Below are 21,460 nucleotides of genomic sequence, written 5' to 3'. Positions count from 1 at the left end.
CATGGACAACGCTACACGCATCACAGATTTCGAACCAACGTCGAATCACATTGCGCCTTACGCAATGCTTACAAATTGAAACGTTGATTCTATACGAAAAGCAGCAATTCAAGTTACGAAAGCCCTCCCTCAAAAAATCGAAGCGACGTCGAGAGCGAAAAAACGGACAGTGGGAATTTTTCAATACTATTTAAAAATCAGAAACACGATATCAGTCGCAACATTAAAACGTGGAAGAAAAATATCGTGACAGAAAAGACTAGAACTAGAGTGAGGATAAACAAGAGACAGACGAGGAGAAAAAAGATCTTCCAAAATTCGATTGATAGAGATAAAGCTAACACTAGCGTCTCACAAACGTCGAGCATTTTTTAGAGCTCCACATCGCACACGCCGGCAAAAGAGATACATTTGGAATTTACGCAAACATTTCCTTTCTCACGCTCTCCGACAATGAGAAATAAATTCGCTGGAAGTTTTAAATGCATTATATCATCTCAGTGTTCGATATGCGGGGGTCTATCTTGCTCGACTCCCGAAGGTGTGGACGAGATCGACTGCCATTATCGCTAACACGAACGATCATGATCGACCTGGTCAACACTGAGTCGCCTTCTACATCAAGGAATAAGAACGTATTTCGATAGCTACGGCTTGCCTTAGATCCAAGATTCCTCTTACGATTTCGACGAAACTTTCATCAAAAAAATTTCATCAAATAAATATAAAACTATACGCATATTTTACAACAAAACCGTCAACTTTCATCCCGAGAAGATGGGATCAAGATTCATTCTTAATACATTCATTCTTAATACATTCACAACTATCATCAGATATTTCAATAATATGATTGAATACACATGGTATGTATCAAAATTACTCTCTGAAAGAAATTTGTTTTCTAATGTAAACCAGATATATTTTCCACCAGATATATAGAAAAATAATTGTGCGTGCAGCATAACGTCATTCAGTCAATGTACAAATTGCAAAAAATTCTTATATTTCGTGTGCTTTTATGATATGTATCATCCTAACCATTATACGTTAAAACAAAGTTATAAATAAATGAGTTTTATAAATAACATTCTATACAAATATTGCAATAAAGTTTCAATTTATTATATTTTACTCTCTTATTCTAATTTCTTTTCATTATCTAATTATGTCAATATATTGATTCTCCGTTTGGTTACGTATGTTAACAGCGTAAATTTACATTTACATACACACGTACATTTACATTTATTTACATGTACTCATAATATGGAGATATATTAAAATTTCAATAAAATATTACATTAAATAATACATTAAAATTCACGAACAAATAAAATAAATAAATAAGTAAAAAAAAATTACGACTCGCATCCTTCGATTCCCAACGCGAGCACCTAAGCTAATCTGCTTGCGAAGCATATCAATGAGACGGCTCATCTACCGTCAAGCGCCAAAGCGCAGCCGATTTTCAAAATTTAAAAACTCTAAAACTAAGAGCTATCTGGAAAAATCACCGAACACGGTGATTTCTTTTCTGATCTGCGGAGTTACTAAAAAAATTGACATTAAAATCCAAAGGTACCATTTTGGGGATTCCCCTTGTAAATAAAGTCGAAACCTATCTTTAAAACTTATAGTTCAATAAAATAGATATCCCATTATTACACTTAATATAACTCGTTCAATTTATGACCTGGAATGGTGCCTATATTTAATTATATAATATATAATTTACATTATTTTAGCATTAAGGATCCAGTTTCGATTATAGACTTCTAGTTTATCGATTGTGTTCTCACATATACGGTTTAAAATGAGATTCTTATAATTTATATTTAATAGTATTAATTTAATTTGGATAAATTTCCGAAAAGATCCCACGATTTCCATTTTGGCAGAAATACTTCAAATGCCGTCAAATGAATGCTCTTAAATGGAATTTCATCAATAAAAAGGATTTTCTCCGATTACAATTGTGCTCAATCTAATGAGTGCTCATCATTATGAAAATTTTTATGACAATTTATTAAACTTTTATATAGTATAAGGTATTCCATAAGTTAATGTTTTTATACAAGTTTTTTATACAATATAAAATACCTCCCGCCTTCGCTACTGCCGCCGAAAAAATAATGACTTTGCTATTTACTTTATTCAATGATTTCTTAAAAACGAATACCAAAAACCATATTCAGACAAATTTCATATTCCTTATGATGTCAAGATTTATATCTCATTGTTTAAAAAAATTATCAAGATAACTTTTTTACAGTGAATAAAAAGACCACTTTCGAATAAGCTTTAGATAGGGATACTTATGTATATATATATGTGTATATATATATATGTATACATATATGTACATATATATATATATATATATATATATATATATATATATATACATACGTGTGTGTGTGCGTGTGTGTGTGCGTGTGCGTGTGCGTGCGTGCGTGTGCGTGTGCGTGCGTGCGTGCGTGCGTGCGTGCGTGCGTGCGTGCGTGCGTGCGTGCGTGCGTGCGTGCGTGCGTGCGTGCGTGCGTGCGTGCGTGCGTGCGTGCGTGCGTGCGTGCGTGCGTGCGTGCGTGCGTGCGTGCGTGCGTGCGTGCGTGCGTGCGTGCGTGCGTGCGTGCGTGCGTGCGTGCGTGCGTGCGTGCGTGCGTGCGTGCGTGCGTGCGTGCGTGCGTGCGTGCGTGCGTGCGTGCGTGCGTGCGTGCGTGCGTGCGTGCGTGCGTGCGTGCGTGCGTGCGTGCGTGCGTGCGTGCGTGCGTGCGTGCGTGCGTGCGTGCGTGCGTGCGTGCGTGCGTGCGTGCGTGCGTGCGTGCGTGCGTGCGTGTGTGTGTGTGTGTGTGTGTGCATATATATGTATATATATTTTAAATGCTTCAATTTTGAAGTGGAATATCTCGATTTTTAATCCCGCTCCACATCAGGTATTGAGTTTTAAAGCACATGTGTTTAAGACACTAAAATAAGCTTATTTTGTAAGTTTCAGAAAAATCTAAAGAAAATGGATTTTTTCGGAGTCCTTAACGTTTAAATAAAGTTATATTTAATATATAACGCCCGAATGGACTACCTTTACACAGCTCACTTTTGAGTGACCTTGATATTGACCTTTACCTCCAAGAAGATTTATTCCACTTACATGCACCCCTGGAAAAGGGAAGAAATGGAATAAAAGTCGCTTCGTGTGGAAAATTAAGCGCTCCTTAGCAGGGAGGAAGTAGGATAAAGTCACACGCCCAGAAAGCGCACATCCCTTGGCAAGGGGGAGAGGAAATGGAATGAAAGTCGCTTCGCGTAAAAAGTCGTACGTCCCTTGGCTGGAGGAGGGTAGAGGGAGAGTACGATGAAACTCGCTTCGCGCAGAAAGTCGTACGTTCCTAAACAGGGGGAAGAAAGTGGGGTGGACCTCGTTTCGCGTGGAAGGTCGTGCGCCTCTAGGCACGAGGCAACATTTACAAAACTTCATTTCAGCGATACATAACTTCGTATAAACATTTTTGGCATTAAATCTTCATGACGGTGAAAATCTATTTACAAGCATTCATTTGACATCATTTGAAGTTTTTTTACCAAAATACACAGTAATCGGACATTGTGAAGTTCAGCCTTTAATTTATCCGAAGACATACTTTTAATAAAGGAATCGTAGTTTGGTCATCAAGGACGTTTAACAAATGTTTGATGGTGTCAGTTGTTCGGGTGATTATTTGTAGACCAAGGAGAATCGTAGCACATTTGAAGAAACGTATTAAAGCACTCATTGGTACATCCTGTACATAACGACGCTGAGAGAATGACTGTACAATTTCACTGTAATATGATGCAATGATGTGCGCGCTCTTCTTTAGGTTTGTTTCGACCGATACAACAAATCTGCAACATATAATTTTTCTTATGTTTACCTTTGTTTCGAGTAAAAATAAGAAGAACTTCATAGGCGATACTTGTTCGATTCTTATATTTAAAACTGTCTTAAGTACAGTCTTAGGATAAGAATAGACTGTAAATATTGTCCTATATTTTGCAAACTTAAATAAATTTACTTTACATATTATTGATTTTTTTAAATAATTCTAATTCAATACTTTTATATATGCCAAATAATTACAGGAATCATATTACGCAAAAAAAATTTAAATTAATATAATTTTATAAGAAACTGTTTTGTACGACTTGAAAAAATCGGTTTCTAATTTTTTTTAAGTAAATCATTTGCATATAGATCATACAGTTTTTGTACAAAATAATTCCTTTTAAAACATGTGGATTTTCACATAGGAAATGGACGATCACATAGAAATATTATAATGGATATATTGCGTGCAGAGGTGTTCGTGAAGCGATGATACAAAAAGAAAGGAGATGTTTTTATCAAAAAAATGAAATTAAAAAGTAGAAAGAAATTTTTTCATAGCAGACTTTATTTTCGCTAAAATTTTAAATATTTCTCGGGTGTATGTGAACTTAACTACGTCTAATTTTAAAGGATTTTTATGCATTAAATGATAAGAAGATAAAAGATAAGCCATAAACGAATTATATTTAATAATAATATTTGATTACATATAAGGTAAGATTGGATATTATGAACAGTGGGTATTATGCAGGTAATATGAGCACCCTTTATTTCTGCAACGGTTGGTACTAATATCAATTCATAGTGAAAAACTGGAAGAATTACATGGTGTGCAAGTCTCAGTTTGCAGCGTTTCTCTCCAATTCTCTGTCCTCTCGCATGTTCGCTGACTGTTCAGATTACAATTTAGCCAATCTTAAGCCGTAATCACACTACAGGTTGTCGGTTACGATTTATGATTGTCGGTTCTATTTTAGCCAATCATAATGCAGCGAGTGCAGGTTAGCTGCAAGATGATTAATGAAAATAGAACCGACAAACTGTAACTGGCAATCTATAGTGTGATTATGACCTTACGACTGAAGTTGTTATCTTCGTTGAATGCACATTGAACGCAGATTTGGTCTCTTTTTATCATGTATTGCCTAGACAACATATGACCGCTTCGCACGCTCTAACATGCTCCTACTCACTTCAACGTGCTCGTTAGTGAGTAAGAGTTATATTAGGAGCATTTTTATTCATGCAATGTGAACAAATCTACAATACTTATCGTATGACTATAGTAAAATTCATTCTGAATTCAACAAAGAATTAAAAAGGGAAGATGCCGATAAATGAAACAATTTTGAAAAAAAATGTAAAATGATATGGTGTTATTATAATTTATAAAGCATAATAAAATACAAAAACATAATTCTGCCGAAAATATTTCTTGGAATTTTTATACGAATTGAAATACATTTCAAAAATACATAATATAACAAATCAAAATATTGTTATGTACAGCTGTTCGTATATTGTAAAATTTGTTGTTAATTTAAGTCACAATTAGGTGAACTATTTTATTTCTATTATGAAAATAATAAGGCTCAATAAATTAAAATAAATGAAAAGAATAAAGGGCTACGAGCCTAAAACAATCAACACAAAATAACAATCTGCATTAAATGATTAAAAAATGAAATAAAACATGTCATGAAATTAAAAAACGTAAAATATAATTTGACAGTCAGTAAGTGAACAAAAACAAACGTTTCAATCCCTATTGGATCATTTTCAATGTGACAAGATAAAAATGGAAATGTAACGTAAATAAAACATATAGAAATTAAATAAAATTCGCATACGGACGCAATATAATTATAAAAATCGCTCCAAATTGAGAGAAAATCAAACAAATGATTGTAGTTGACACCAATGTGTTCCTTCGAACTGTGTATGTGCAAAAGGACGAACATGTTTCTGTTAGCAAGTACAAATTGTAATAATAAATTAACGAACGGAATAAATAAAAGAAATAAGAAAAATACAATCGAGTCGCAAATAATAAAAAGAAAGGTACAAAACAAATCGCAATTAATAAAATTAAAATTAATAGAAAGAGGCGAAAATTATTTTTGATATTATAAGACATGTACATAAGAATTATTAATGTCGATAGAGAAAGAGTAAAATATCGTCATTCATTGTATATTTAATATACAATTGTGTAATGAGTTTAGTACAAATAAATTTAGAATAAATATCTTAGTATGTGTCAAATTGGTGTAGTATCGATTAGACAATGCGATGGGAATCAAAATTGATCATCTCTCTAGGAAGCTAAGATAAAGTGAAATACGACATATAAAGACAGGAAGATTGAAATGAAAAACTAAAAAAGGAAGGGGAATATAAGAAGGAGAAAATAAAGTAGAGGAGAGAGAAAGTAGGGAGAGAAGAGATGGATAAGGAAGGAAAGCAGTTAAGAAGGAGAAAGTGATTGGATGATCTGTGAGTAGGTTTCAGGTAACGATTCGATATCATTTTGTTTATTAAGACCCTGTTTCTGTCTTTTAATATGAATCATTTCAGATACCAATCTCTTATTATAAGAAAATTCGCAGTCTAGAATTTTCACATCGTTCCGTTTAAAATTATGATCAAAATTAATTCGATGATCAGTTATGACAGTAGGAGAACCCGTATTCTTTCTAATGTCAGAGATATGTTCGCGTAGTCTCGTACTCAATTTTCTTTTTATCTGGCCAACATAATTCGCCTCACAATCATCGCAGGAGATCTTATAAACAACGTTTTGATTGGATAGAAAATCAAGCTTATCTTTTCCTCTCTTAATAAAGCTTTTTAATGTTGGGAATAGAAAAGGCTAATTTACAATGAAACATACTAGAGATGGCAAGGAAACTTTCAGAAATAGATTTGACATAAGGAATCGTAAAATATTTGTCTTTCTCACGTGAATAATGTGTAATATCTTTATTATGTGTATGAAACTTTAATCTACGTTCAATTGTAGAGAAAATAAAGAGAAGAGGATAACAGTTGTTTAAAAAAGTATGAATAGCCTCTATCAAATTTTTTTGTTGGAACCGTGGATGTGATAATATTATAATTTTGTCAATGAAATTGATGATAGTATCTTTTTTATGACAAAGAGGATAATTAGAATGAAAATTAAGGAAACCTTCCGGAAAACATCTTTTTATGATAAATATCAAATATAATTCTCTGATTATCTATAACAAGCATTGTATCAAGAAAACTTAATCTGCCATTTGTACCAACCTCCAACGTAAACTGCAATCTCGTATGCAAAGAGTTAAAAATATTTAAAGTGTCATTGATAGTATCAGATGGAAGCGCAAAAAGAATATCGTCTACATATCTAAAATAAAACAAAGATTGTACTAACAATTTTTTAAGCTGTTTCTTCTAGATCTTGCATTACAATGTCAGCGATTATCGGAGATAACGGTGAACCCATCGGAGTGCCGAACACCTGTCTGTAAGTTCTATTATTAAAGATAAAAAAGGTTGAATCTAAAATAAATCTAACAGCAATAATAAAATCGTTTTTGAGATGCTTATCTTCGCCGAGATGTAAACCCATCTTCTATCGATACTATTTAATGCTAGCTCAATAGGAATATTAATAAAAAGAGATACTACATCCAATGAAACCAATACATATTCAGGATCAAAAACAATACCATTTAAATGCTTAACCAAATGGAGACTGTCTCTAATGTAACTAGGAGCTTTTGGTATACTATCACTAATTAAATGATGCAAAAAAAGAGAAAAATAATATAATGAACTGTTAACAGATGAAACAATCATTCTCAACGGATTACTATTCTTATGTATTTTAGTCAAACCATAAGCTCTAGGTATAACACCATCAGTTGTAAGTAATCTACGATATGTTTGTTCGTCAATAAAATGATCCCGCTTCCATCTCACCAACAAAGTGCGTAGGTCCTGAATCAATTTTTTACTTGGATCTTTATTAACAGAAGCATAAGTATTGGTCAGTAAATGTAGGAGAAGGAAAATTGTTGTGGAATCTATTGAGTAATGGAAAGGAATTATTCCTGACAAAGTTAATAATATTGTTAGGACGACCAATTATATTGTGTTCGATATGTTTAATGAATTCAATCAAGGTACTGTCTTTATTATATTTATTGATAGGAAGCCCAAATATTACAACCGAGTTGTAACAGGTACCGAACCTCTAAGGGAATGTCAATGCCACTCAAGTTGATGAACCATTTATCATGTAAAGTATCCAAAGGAGGCGCGTCATTAAAATTATATTTTATTTTTCTTTTCACTTGTGGAGTGCGTCGTCTGCGCTCACGCGGTTTGCACGTGTTTACCGGCGCGAGTCAATCACGCAGGACTCGTGTCGTGCGCGTCATCGTGCCAGGAAAGGTGACCCGAAATCTATAACGAAGAACTAATAAAATAATTTAATAGATAACTCTGTAACGTCGTTAATTAACAGAAAATTAATTCAATACAAATAGGTATAAATCGAGCTATTTATACGCCGAATTTCAGTTTAAAGGGATGCTGGACTGTCCTGTTTTATCATTAATTATTAAAGATTCTTTTCTCTTAATTGTGTTTATGGATTGAAAAATCCTTCTCCACAATTAAAATAGCGACAACAACGCAATTCGCCAGCTACAATTGAATACGAAAAACGAAAGAAAATTGAAGACACAGTTTTGTTATCGGTTTCTGTAGTCAACACGTCACAATATGTGCTGCATATAAGAGTTTCAGACCTTGCATTCATAAAAAAATAGCTAGCGAATTGCAAAGAACCTAAAAGAACAATCTTATGCTTTTAGAAACGAGGTTTAGTATAAGAGAAAAGAGTCTCCGAAAATTTCGTTTGTATATTACGAGTGAAATTGACATGAAGCCATGAAACCGAGCAGCATTTTAGGTCTGCGATATTCCGACAGCGGCGCTGTCATGCGTCGCCGAATCATAGAAATAATCTGAATTATCGACTACTCAGGCGCATATCAATAAATATTCTTACGTGCCCTGATCAAAATTTTCTCTTTTGAGAAGAAAAATAATAATAAAATAAATAAGATATTAAATAAAATAAATAAGTTATTTCAATTTTGTTGAAATAATTTCTTCATAAACAAGAAATGTCATATCATTTACATATGAATACAAATGAAGATAATAATTTTAATTACACTGTTTTGTCTTTTACATACATTTTATTTAGTAAATTATTGATGCATGTATATATAAAATACATATATACATATATATATATATATATGTATGTGTATATACAATAGTGTGTATACACATACATATACATACATATAGATATACATACACACGCGCGTGCGTGCGTGCGTGCGTGCGTGCGTGCGTGCGTGCGTGCGTGCGTGCGTGCCTATATTTATATAATGTTTTGTGTCCACAAAATAGGAAAAATATAGTAGTAGAAAATTGTCTACCTTTGGTAAAAGAAGGTTATGGATGCTTTCTAACAAGCGACTCACTCAGTACAACACAGTAATTATCTCATACTTGTATTGGCGAACAACAAGACTAATGATGCACCGTGTCATACTGTATCACACTGTGTCTCTTGTTGAAAGGCACTCTATAAAGCCAGAATGGGAAAGGTTAGTATCTTTATGTCATTTGTGAAAATACTTACATTAACCATATCACTTTTATCATACAAGTGATATGGTTAATGTTATAACAATAAATTGTGCTTTGCCTAATTACGATCCAATGTCAGAGGCGCTCATCGGAGATTGACTATTTTTAATTTATTGCCAGAGGCGTTCATTGTGAGCTGACTATTTTTAATTTATTGCCAGAAGTACTTCGATTATCAATTTCTGGTAAAATACGATGCTTGCGGAACCAATTTGTAGAATTTTGCGTCTGCAATTGAAAAAATGTGAATAGACACATTGTCATAAATCAAAAGCTGATTGCTTGACACGACCGAAACAAAAAACTAATGAACACATCTGTCTGAAATTTTAACAGTAATCCTGTGAAGGATCAAACTTTTCTAAAATTATAGCAGTTTGATATTTGTGGGATTCTTGTATTTAACCAAGAACTTTCCGAATTTATATCCTGATATAAGTTAATATATCAATAATAACTGTGTATTAGAATCTACAATAATATTTTTCGCGCGCGGGGAGGTAATATTTTTCGTAAGAATTAATTATTTACAGATTTTAATATATCAATCAACATTATTAAGATCGTTTCGAAGATGCGAATTGCATCAAATATTTGTTAAATTACTAGTCAATTTAACTCGTGATAATATTGCGGTAGTTTAATAGACTTAGCGTTTTCAAAGACCGAAAAATCATTTCGCGCGCGTTTCTGGGGACTACATACGTAGTATATAAATTCACACAAAAATCATATAAGCATTTAAGATCCAGCTAAACCGTGTAAGGCTTTGATTTCTATAGTTTGTGTTATCACATATATATGGTCGTATAATATGTTATATTGTTTATAAAATATTTAGTAAATATACCGAATAGGGAAACCGATGACTCTGACCTTATGTTGTCAAGCTCATGACCCTGAGTGACTTCCATTAGGTTTTAGCTCGTTATTCGTTGAAAAGTTATTAACAAAAAAAGTTCATTAATGAAATAATTTGATGACTTAACTTTTGGACACAACTGCTTCGGTGAAACAAATGCCCTGCTTTAACAACATAAAATATTTTTTTAATATAATTTCTTATATAAATCTGTTAGGGGGGAGGTGGGGTAAGAGTTGCTTTGCGTGGAAGTCGTGTGCCCCTTTGCTGGAGGAGAGATTGGATCAGAGTCGCTTTGCGTTGAAAATTGTAAAATATACTTTAAAGCAAAAAATTTTTGTTTCATATGATAGAAGAGAGACATCATTTTTCAAACTTTTTTTGTTCATAACTTTTTAATGAGTGACGAGCAAAGGCTAAAACCTGATGGTGGTTACTCAGGATCGTGGTCTTGACAACATATGTCATAGTCATCGATGCTGCTTCCCATATTCAACATATCAGCCAAAAATTTTTATCTTATTACGAAAATGATTTGAACCTATTATTTATCATCATTATGTATTTCGGTACTTTATATTTTTTATATGCATTGATTACAGAGAACATTGATTACTTTTTCTATCGTTATTTCGTTATAATAACAATTTGATATTGCGAACTTTATGACATTAACGGTAACATCAAAATTGGAAGTCACTCGTTACTTATAATAAATTGAAGAAGTCTCACACAAACACATATACGCATGCACGCACAGAAAATTCATTACTAAAAAGGTGTAACGTTACTTGTATCTGATTATTTGTAACAAGGCAATGCGTTATTTTTACTTGTTATTTTCATTTTAGTAAATATTGTATATATGGTGACGGATTACTTTTTAAAAATCACTCTCCTAACTTCAGCACAATCTTAACGTTTAGTTAGTTATTGTTAAGTCATAGAAAATTGTAACATCATTTGTAACTAAATTATTATAATAAAAAGTAACCACACAGTAACAGCATTATTTAATTTACCAAACCTATTTACTACTTAATGAAAATTTTTTTTGTAATGTTTTGTATCGGAAAATGACAAAAATGATTAAGAAAAAAATAACATAAAAAGTAAATTAGTCAAAAAATTAAACTGTCAATTAATTCGATTTTAGCAAATTCTGCTTGAGTTCTCTAACGATAAGAAATACTTATCTAGAAACAAATATTTACCCAAACAACACGAAATCGAATATAAGTTAACTGGAGAAGTCAAGAATCGATTTCAAAGTCAACCCGAATGTTGACTAACAGTCGACTAATATTTGACAAATGAATTCAAAAAGAAGTCGATCAAAAGTCGACTAAAAGTCAATTATAACTAGAGAAGTCAAGTCTTTTTAATCAAATCTGAATGTCGACTAATAATCGACTATTGTTTCGAAAATAATCAACTATTATTAATCCAGTTAATTAAAATTGAAAAACTATCGAATAATCAACTTCTGTATGGTTAATGTTCCACTTCTTTGTCAAGTTATGGAGCATTGATGACTGAAAAATATCTTATAGTTATTAGTGTCCAATAAGTTAACACAGAAGTAAAAACATTAACTATCCAGAAATTGATTATTCGATAACTTATTATCAATTTTGGTTAGCTGGGAGGTCTTATTATAATAAATTTTTATTTCCCGAAAAGCACAATATACTCATGTAAAATTGTATAAAACAATATAATCAGTTATACAGGAATGAACTTTTTAGAAAAATTTATATAATAAATATTTGAATACAATTATTAGCGATAATATTGTTTTATAATAAATTAGCACGTTAATGTGATGATACAATACAAAATATATAATACATTTTCCTATATATACATATATTTTCTCATTTAAGTACAAGAAACTCTTATAAGCGATCAAAGTTAGATGAAATAAATATTTCTATTTTTTTATATATTTCACATAACATATATTTTATTTCGTAACGTTTGAAATAATAATAATCTCACAAATTCATTTTCAATTGTCAATTTGCTACTAACATCTTATGTATAAAGTAAAAAACTTATTGCGACAAATATTATCTCAATCAGAGTTCAACCCAGATTTCTCGATCTCTGATCGGGTATGCTTAATCTTTTAACTACTAAGGATTGAGTAATATTCTTCGCATTAACCAATATGTATACAGAGTGTTTCATAATAGTTAATTAATATTTCAGAGAGTGAAAGAGGACGAAATTTTGAACTAAAAGTTCCTTTGGCAATTTCGGCTCAGACTTGATTTATTGATTGATTGATTTATTTATTTGTTAATGTAAAAAAGTATAATTTTCAATTAATTAGAATAATTTTCAATCGGGATAATGCATAGCAAGCGCGAGGAGTCCCATAGCATACCCATGGTATGCTCCTGCATACTCCGTTTGCGCGTTATCTGATTGAATCAACTTTGATCGTTAAGAACTGGATAAGTAATCGTCTAGAGAGAGGGAGGGAGGGAGAGAGGGGGAAGGGGAGGGGAGAGAGAGAGAGAGAGAGAGAGCGTATGCATTAATATATGGCAGCATGTATGCAGGGAATGTCACCAAAATCCGGACAAATCGAACAATTTCTTTAAACAAAATGTTTTTAATGAAAAATTAAATATTACAAAAAATCCTTTTACATGACACTTAGGGAATTCCTGTAAAATTATTCGATATATCCCCATTAGCTTGAATGACGGTCTCTATTCTCGGTCGAAACGTTCACACGCACATTGTAATGTAGCGCTGTCCCTGAGCCGACGAATGTTGCCTCAATAGTGATCTTTAATGACGTCACATTGGGATGTCGAGACTTATTTGTGACCCTTTCAACTCCAACGCTCCATATGTAGTAGTCCAAGGGATTTAAATCTGGGCTGTTGGGAGACCAGAATTTCTTAAACTAAAACATATCGAAAGCCAATTTTAAATCAAATGACTTGTATGAACCAGTGCACTATCCTGCTGAAAAACATATGTGAAACCTTCATTGAACTGTTCTAAAGCCGTATATTTTGCCACAATGTCATAAACGGTTGATCTCGGATATCCAAAAAAGCGAATTATTTCCGTTGCTGAGCGCGAAGGTTTTCGATGATCGCGGCTCTTCGATTATACTCCGTACTTGGTTTTAACCTCGCGGCGATTTAACATCGCGGCCATTTTGAGAATATGGCTGTTTACTAGAAGCATCAGACTTTCTCGGATGCCAGCAGCAATCTCTGGCGGAGGCACAATATAGCGGAAAATTTAAATTTAAATTTGTCCGGATTTTGGCGACGCATTCTGTATAAATATTTTTTTATACAAATATAATTATATCTATAATAATTATATTCTTAATCTATAGATTGATGCAAAAATAATGTCGATTTTTAGTCTTCAGATTTAAATAATATTTCAGCTCATAACATACCTTATTAACCAAAATAAAAACCATTATTGACATAAATAAGCAGAGCGAAATCTACGCTTTAAAATGATATTTATTAATATGGACATAAATATAACTTAAGTTATTATACATTTATAATAGAATGAAGCATCAAAGTTTAAAACAGAAAAAACTGATTATTTTTGCATCAATCTATATATTATATATTATCATATATGTTGCATCTATATCATAAAATTTATTTTCTACTTTGCAATGCTCTTATTGTATCATTGGTCCATCGCACCCACTCTTGCATGTACCTTTCCAATTCAGCATTTGTAGTGTTTTTTGTTCTGATAACCGATTCTAGAAAAAGATGATAAAATAATGAAATGGATATAAACGAACGCGGAAATATAGATATAATATTGAATAGTACTTTCTCCAGGTATTTATCTTTCTTCCTTTTCTTTCCACCTGAAGAGAAGAAAGGTCTAGTATGTAGACAAAATATTATTTCTTGCGACTTACTTTGACTTTGAATTAGCTAGCTGTTCTTGGAACCTCGAACTCTTTGCAAGAAAAAGACCATATTACACTTGATTGCACTAATTGAAATTTCAGTATGGCTCCGATCTTCGAAATCGAAAACACTCATGCACACACGCACGAACATACGCGCACACGCAATATAAGCTCAATCCGTATATCCGTATATATCACATCTATCAATCGTATAAGCCAGCCTATCTATGGACTATTTTCTTCAAAAGTGTCAATACATGGGAGAGTCAAACGTCAAACATCGAGCGTCATGAGCTTACTATTCGCTAAAAAACAGCTGGTGAATCACGTGATCAAAATTAACGAATAGCAAGCTCATGATACTCGACGCTAAGGCTCCTGACTACTCAGCCAAGAACTCTGCGTTGACAGTGACGATACAGAATCAGACGGCGATCTGGCGAAATCGGTAGCACACACTTAAGCACGAACCCATGTTCGTGTGCTCGCCCTCGGCGCTGAGAGTGAACAAGACAGCGAGCTCCTTCTCATAATCACTTGTTTTAAGCGACCGAAAATGCTTTCTCGATAATCTCGACCGCTCGATGGCCTTAGACATCAATATCAGGGGCAAAAGACATCCTAAACAGCATATAAGTTTTAATAAATTGTAATAATAGTGTATCCCTCCCCTTAATCCAGAATAGTATTAATCATTAAAACACAACAGTTTACGAAATATTTAATTGTTCACGATTTTGCGTGTTATATAATATACTTCTCCTTCATAAACTCGAATAGCAAGAATAATTCAGTAGAAGCAGAATTTTATCGGAAAAAAAATTATAAACCAGCATTCTCTACACAAAAGTCTCGAAAGGCTATCAGAAAAGAAATGCGTAAAAACATAAGATTAGAAACAAGACCATTTATGTTAAATATATTACTTTAAATACGAAGCGCCACTACTATCTGAATATTAAGATGTTGAACTATTATACACAGTGCGATAAATATGTTCCCGGACAGGGCCTGAAAATCATAATTGAAACAACAATATGCATATTTTTTGGTTTTATTATTCAAAATATTCTCCTCTGGCTTCAATGCACTTGTTACAGCGATTCAATAGTGATTCAAATGCATGTTCTAGCTCAGTTTGCGGAATTGTCTCTAGTGCCTGTATAGAAGCTGATTAGATGATCGGAATGTTATCAAAAAAGCGTCCTTTCAATTTCAATTTCAATTTTGGGAATAATGAGAAGTCGCAGGGGGCCAAATCAGGTGAATACGGTGGATGGTTTAACACAGAGATACGATTTCGAGCCAAACATTGACGGACAATCAATGAAGTGTTCTTAATGTGTGCGGAACAAACTTCGCACAAACCTTCGTTTTATCCAAATCTTCATGTAATATGGTTCGAATCGTTTCTCTACTGATATTTAAAGCCTCCTCCATTATTTTTAGTGATGCATTGCGATCGTTTGCAACAAAATCACGTACTTTTTCGATCATTTCGGGTGTTCGAACCAAAATTGGCTGTCCTGATTTTTTGTCATCTTCAAGGGTCTCTCTGCCTTCCAAAAAACGCTTATGCCACTCAAAAACAGCTATACGACTAGTTAGCTAGACATTGACTGCCGTAAACTTGTTGCATCGATCGGAATGTTTCTGATGCACTTTTACCAAGTTTTGCGTTAAATTTAATCACTGCTCTTTGTTCCATATTAAAATTTCTACCTCGACCAAAATCTTGTTTAACATGAACTGCCATATCTTCGTTATATGTCAACCAAAATGAATGAAACTTTGACAGATGATAACAAAATGTTCAACCTTTAAAATGCATGTTTGAACGCACAGATGTCGCCACTGGTTGCTGAGATGTGGTTCGTGAAAATAATATTTTTCGAAATAAATTTATTACATTTTTTTAAGATTAAATTTGGGAAATTTGGAGGGATTATTATTATTTCAGATTGATTGCGTTGAAAATCCGACAACTATATTGGTATGCAATTATCATTTCTGAAATTAATTAATTTATATGAATATATATAATAATTCAACATCTTAACATTCAAATCGTAGTGGTGCTTCGTATTTAAAGAAATGCGTATGTTTGAGACTCGAGACTTGTGAAGAATATATGGAAAAAAATCGAATAGTTGCGAAAAGGACGTTTTTCGCTTATAAAACGAAAGATATTGATTGTATGGAAAAAAATTCTTTATAAAAAATATAGATATTTGAAATATCAACAAAATGAGACGATGGAAACATTAAAATGATCCATTAGTTCAGTAGAAAAAAATTAAAAACACCGAAAAAAACCTTTTTTTCACTCACTCTCTGTTCATTGAGATTTAAACGCAAAGCTTTGAAATTCTCGTAAAATGTAGCCCTCGTAATGATGAACAAATCTAGCCCTGAACAAGCCTGAAATGTTCATTAGTTTTTGCAAAAAGCCATTTTTTCAACCTGTCTGCGGAAAATTTAATTTCTTCATCTTTGAGCAGTCGCATAGCAACTTACAGGAGGTTTTTTTCTTCAAGAGTTGCACTATCACGCTTAATGACAAAACGATTTTTTGCAGTTAAACTATTATAAAATACTTTTAAAAAGTGGATATATTTTTCTGTATAAAAAAAGGAAATAATTTCGTTAATATGTATCCTATCAAATAGCCGTGTGAAGCATTCGAAATCTGACATTTATCTACGAATTTAAAAAAAAAAGATTATTAGAAGCCGAGATAATTTTTTTCAAAAAATCATTGTGGCTCTAGTTTTTAATACATCATAAAAACGAACGTGGTTTATACATCAAAACGTATGAAAAGAAGAGCATAAAAAACCATAGCACAAGATATTGTTTGTGATATTTAATTATCATTACATTAATAAAACATTAGACGTTTCGGCTACAATCTGGCCATCTTCAGTAAATTCACAATATTCTTAAAACACAGAATTACATGTAGCTGATATTAAATTCACCGTCGTATGATATATAATTATATTATATAATATATAAATGTGTTCTTTCATCATGTGAAGGTGCCTCGTATAACAATGTTACAACGCCAATTGTCATATTACGAAGTATGTAGAACAAGAATTTCCAGATTCTAATTTAACAAATTAACCTATCATTAATATCTAATTGAAATATATGAGAATAGAATCGTTACCTTATGTTTTACAGCAAAAAAAATGATGAATCTCAAATACATCCTTTACCAGATGGAAATTTGTCGTGACATGGTGTGTTATTATTTGTCATATCATATATGTTACCACTATATATATAAATAAGTCAAAAGTTTAGAAAGTTTTAGAATTATTTATTAAGTGTGAGAGAGATCTTTCTTAAGAAAAGGCAGATAAACATCAGGAATGTGTAAAACGGTTAGGAACGAAACAATTCAAATACTCAAATTAATAAATAATTGTGACATTAAATCGTCTGAGAATAAGATCATACGTGAAGGTGTAGGAGAAGTAAAGATTCATCTCAGAGAATCCTGACATTTTAATCACTAGAGCTGATAAAGGTAATACAACAGTAAACATACATTTTCCCTATGTAACTTTCACGACCACATACAATTTAATAAATAAAGATCCCATTAACAAAATAACATCGGAAATTAGTAACTTACTAAAAAATTGGAAAAACAAGGGGTATATCGATCTAAACTTATATAAAAAATTGTATGTATCGGACGGCGAACTTCTGAGTTCTTATGGACTGCCAAAAATTCATAAGGAAGGTCATTCACTAAGATTGATAGTTAGCTGCATAAACAGTTTTTACTTTTTATCCATTGGCGACCTTCTTAAAAGAAATTATAGACAATAGTAATAAAAAGAATTTTAGTTACGTGAAAAACAATTTTGATATTATAAATAAACTCAATGGAAAGGTAATCGATAAAAATTTTTTATTATATCATTCGACGTCTCGATGTACACGAACATTCCGACCGATTTAATATTAAAAAGCATAGGTAGAACTTGATTGAAAACAAGACTTCGTTTCCTTTACATGAGTTTATTAAAGCAATTATGATTATAATTAACTCTACATTTTTTTAATTCGACAAAAAAATATTTAGAAATTTTTGGCATGCCAATGGGCTCTCCATTGTCTCCTATATTAGCGAATATTGTTCTACAAGACTTAGAACAAGAAATTATTACTGCTAATAATATTATCTCGTCTTTTTATTTCCGTTATATTGTTGACATTGTGTTAGCGGTGCATAAAGAAGTGGAGAGGATTCTGGAATTGTTTAATTCATATCATGAAAGGCTTAGATTCACAGTTTGCCTTGACGATGAAAACGGCATAAAAAATTTTTTAAACGAAAAACTAATGAGACAAGAAGGAAGAATCATATTTATAAAAAACCTAATTCAGAGAGATGTTTAAATTATTTTTCGAATCATCTGTTAATACATAAAAGGAGTGTAATCATCGAGCAATTAAACAGAATTTTGCTTTTATCCCATTCAAAATTTTAGGAAAAAAACATCTCTGATTTAATTCACACTCTGTTAATGAATGGTTATCCTCTTAAATTCATCTTTTCTACAATAAAAAATAGAAAAAAAACTTTAAAAAGTAGAACTAATTTAGATAAAAATCGTGAGGACAACAATAACGAAAGCGACTCTAATTCAAAGAAAAAGTTTTTCATAATACCATATTTAAATAAAGTATCGGAAAAATTAAAAAAAAAACTTTCACATATTCATGGCTTTAATATCGCTTATAAATCCATAAATAAAATGAATAGATTTATAAAAACTGGAAAAGATCCTTTGCATAAAGAGGACCATCATGGAGTGGTCTATAAAATAAATTGTTTACAATTTAAAAAATTGTGAGTCTTCTTATGTTGATCAAACAAAAAGGAAATTAAAAACTCGAATAAAAAAACATAAGGCTGACATAAGAAAATCCACCTCTAAGATGTCAGTGGTTTCACGTCCCAGTTGAATGAGATGCATGAATTGGATTGGGATAACATAAGAATTTTAGATACAGAACAATCATTAATGAAAAGAAGAATTTCTGAAATGATATACATTAAAGACCAAATAAGTGGTATCAATTTTGATTTATATATATAAATAGTGGTAACATATATGATATAACAAATAATAACACACAATGTCACGACAAATTTCCATCTGTGTAAAGGATGTACTTGAGATTCATCATTTTTTTTGCTATAAAACAGATAACGATTCTATTCTCATACATTTCGATTAGAAGATATTAATGATAAGCTAATTTGTTAAATTAGAATCTGGAAATTCTTGTTCTACATATTTCGTAGTATGACAATTGGCGTTGTAACATTGTTGTACGAGGCATCTTCACATGATGAAAGAACACGTTTATATATAATATAATTATTGGGTCATCTAAAAAGTATCCGCGGTTTTTTGTCACTAGATGTGTGTTGATGGTCATATATCTAGTGACAAAGTACCGCGGATACTTTTTAGATGACCCAATGTATCACACGACGGTTGAATTCAATGTCAGCTATATGTAATTCTGCGTTTTAAGAATATTGTGAATTTACTGAAGATGGCCAGATTGTGGCCGAAATGTCTAATGTTTTATTAATGTAATGATAATTAAATATCACAAACAATATCTTGTGCTGTGGTTTTTTATGCTCTTCTTTTCATAAATTTCTAAGATTAAGAGTTCCGTTTGGCACCAATTTGTCAAGGAAGAATTAAATTTGCTGTTGAAAAATTCTCGAATTATAACCACAAAATTTTTAGTTAAGAAAATTTGTTCTTTCTTGAATTTTTATTTTTTCGGTTTATTACTAAAAAATCACGTTTGAGTATGGAACGCATTAAAGAGCCTACAATCAGAATGACGCTATACGGGTATCACTTGTGATTGGCCATATTTTAGCCATTCCCTCCAGTTTTTTAAATACATTATTTTCTAAATTTTAAATACATGCTAAAAAATTGTGACAAATTAAAAAATGATAATAAATAAATATAAAATAATAAAACTTATACATATATTATTTATTATAAAATTTCATTTATTTTGTACTATTGCAATATTGTATTTTGTAATATTGCACATTACTTTATACAAAACGTTATTTATTGCACATTATTTGCGCTATTAAATGTGCTAGTTTATTATTCATTCTCTGTTCCTACATTTTAGGAGCAAAATGCATCTGTAATAATATAAAAGAAATCAAAAATTCAGAAAAATATTATATATGTATATACCATTTCATAAAATATTATATATTAAATATCTTAATTATCATATTATTTGATTTAGACTCACAATGCAATGATATATAATTGAAAAGATTACGACAAAAAGAGAAAAAATTAAATTCGTAACCAATGTGATGACTATATATGTACTTAGTGCCAAGACACTACCGTGTCTTCAGATATTATAATTAATCTGTGTATATTTTATGTTACATTTTTATTTTAATATTTTAAATACATTATTTACAAAGAATAAATTACTTTACCTCACATACAGATGAATTTTTTGTGTCCAATTTTTATATTTGCCATTTATACTCTTTAACCAATTCATTCGGCATTCTGTGTCTTTCGGAATTATTATTATAACATATCCTTTTTTTAATGAATTGTTACAAAATGGTATTGTACCAACCATATTTCTAAAATAATTTCGATAATTTTATTTTTATCAATGTACTTTTACGTATCTATGTCGTTCAATGCTGTTGCACCTAATCCTAAAATTGATAGTCTGTTGGATAGACTGAGACCGTATATCTCTTTCTCTCTCGCAGAATTTCGCTAAAATATAACGTCGTCTCTCGTATGGCGCCAACTAATACATAAATTAAAGCTAACGAGAATCAAACGCAGATGATCAGACGTAACATCTTAAAAAAATAATCAAATTACGAATTCTCTGATAAATTCTCATTTTATGTGTACAGATATACTCATTATATATATATATATATATATATATATATATATATATATGTATATATATGAATATTTATGAAAAAGAATTACATTATGTATGTGCAATGTCATATTCATTTATT

The 21,460-nt window shown here is 31.6% G+C and overlaps 1 long non-coding RNA gene across 3 annotated transcripts; it reads right to left on the bottom strand.

Moving 5' to 3' along the window:
- Positions 1-3,538: 3,538 nt before the first annotated feature.
- Positions 3,539-21,264, bottom strand: LOC147908030 (uncharacterized). 3 transcript variants are annotated; one of them, XR_015546590.1, is made up of 3 exons: positions 13,457-21,264; positions 9,376-13,374; positions 3,539-3,885 (listed from the first exon to the last, which is right to left on the bottom strand). It is a non-coding gene; the product is annotated as an uncharacterized LOC147908030 (long non-coding RNA). The 3 variants fall into 3 exon arrangements; XR_015546591.1 differs by having other exon boundaries at positions 9,376-13,757; positions 14,116-21,264; XR_015546589.1 differs by having other exon boundaries at positions 9,376-21,264.
- Between the last annotated feature and the right edge of the window lie 196 nt (positions 21,265-21,460).

The sequence above is a fragment of the Acromyrmex echinatior genome, chromosome 11, assembly GCF_024713525.1.
Source record: "Acromyrmex echinatior isolate Ae372 chromosome 11, ASM2471352v2, whole genome shotgun sequence".
NCBI lineage: Eukaryota > Metazoa > Arthropoda > Insecta > Hymenoptera > Formicidae > Acromyrmex > Acromyrmex echinatior.
The sequence above is the reverse complement of the archived record's forward strand: the minus strand, read 5'-3'. Positions and strand labels throughout refer to the sequence as shown.